The sequence below is a fragment of the Bison bison genome, unplaced genomic scaffold, assembly GCF_000754665.1.
Source record: "Bison bison bison isolate TAMUID 2011002044 unplaced genomic scaffold, Bison_UMD1.0 scf7180017853140, whole genome shotgun sequence".
In the NCBI taxonomy this organism is placed as follows: domain Eukaryota; kingdom Metazoa; phylum Chordata; class Mammalia; order Artiodactyla; family Bovidae; genus Bison; species Bison bison.
This window is the reverse complement of record NW_011483713.1, coordinates 5,353-6,463: the sequence shown is the minus strand read 5'-3', so window position 1 is coordinate 6,463 and position 1,111 is coordinate 5,353.

Sequence of the window (1,111 nt, the reverse complement as noted above, 5' to 3'; positions counted from 1 at the left end):
TATATATGTATTATGGGGTATTTTTTTATCCTTTCATGAATCAACTGTCATTTAGGTTGTGTACACATCTCCTGTGTTCTGAATAATATCTCAACAGGTTCCTGATTTCATATTCTTGGATATAATCAAAGAAGTGAAATTCCTGAATCATATGGCAGTTTTATTTTTAATTTTTTGAGAAACCTTCATAATATTTTCCATAGTGGCTTAACACATGTACATTCCCATCAACAGTAGTGGGGTTCCCCTTTCTCTACATCCCACAAACATTTATTAACTTGTACATATCTCAGATATCTCATTTTTGTTACAGTTTGCATTTCCCTGATGATTAGTGATGTTGAGCACTTAAACACCTTCTAATGTTCCTGTTGGCCATTTCTATGTCTTCTTTGAACAAATATCTACTTGAGTTTGTTGCCCAATTGAAATTGACTTATTTGGAAGTATGTTAGTGAATTGTAGAGTTCCTTACATAATTTAGAAATTAGCTTTGCAAATATTTTCTCCCATTCCATGAGTTACCTTTCCATTGTGTTGATTGTTCTTTTGATGTGAAGATCAGTCTGAATTAAGAACCTTAGGTCTTGGATTCTGGGCTGATATCATGCTAGGATTAGACTTAAATGACTGTCTAGCTTTTGCCTCCTTCCTCTGGGAACTCTGAGCTGACATTTTACAAGGTTGACAACATCACTTGGCAGCCACTCTACATAGTCATGTATCTACATGGAGAAGGAAAGATACCTGGAAGAACTGATTTTCCATCCATCCTTACCAAGACATCATTCATATAAGTAAACTTTCAACCTTCCTTAAAGTCCAGAAATTTGGCTTTGACTAACAGTGACTTCAGTCCATACCAATGGGATAGAACAATTGTTCATCAAGTTCTATCTAAATTTGTATACATTCAGATACAGGCCAATGTATAGCAAATTTTAGCCTGGTGTGTGGACAAATACAGGCCTGTGTGTGATTAAATACAGACCTGTAAATGGCAAGATAGAGCCCTGTATGTGCAGACAAATCAAGTCTGTGTGTGATCACATGAGGTTTTGATGAAACCTTGTGGATGAAAACACATTCATGGGTTTTAAGATGCAGACTG